Below are 464 nucleotides of genomic sequence, written 5' to 3'. Positions count from 1 at the left end.
CTCTTTCCCTTTCTTTTTGTTCGAAACGAATTTATTTAATTTCATTTTTTAGGTTGAAACGGTTAGTTGCATTTTAAAATTTCCTTTTAAGAGTTTTAAACCTTAATTCACGAATTTTATATCACGCCCAAAATTTACATACCAAAAATTTTGAACTAAAAAATAACCCTTTTAAACCTTGCCCTTATTAATTTTCTGGGTTTTTTTTTGAAACCCTTTCATTCAAATTTTCCTGAAAGGGGGAAAAACTAAAAGCAAAAGGGGGGCCCTTTTGGGGGCCCCCTGAGAGAATCAGTTTCAGCTGATTGGTTTTTTTGTGCTCGGGGCCGGGTTTTTCTCTGTGTTTTTCGCGGGAGAGACCTTTCTTGGACTCCCACTCGGGGCCCCCGAACCTTTCCCCCCAGCTTAATTCCCCTTTTCCTCTTTTGCTCTCCGATTACCCTTTAAAAACCAATTTTTCGAAA

Source organism: Penaeus monodon, chromosome 24 (assembly GCF_015228065.2).
Source record: "Penaeus monodon isolate SGIC_2016 chromosome 24, NSTDA_Pmon_1, whole genome shotgun sequence".
In the NCBI taxonomy this organism is placed as follows: Eukaryota; Metazoa; Arthropoda; class Malacostraca; order Decapoda; family Penaeidae; genus Penaeus; species Penaeus monodon.
This window is presented reverse-complemented; position numbering follows the sequence as displayed.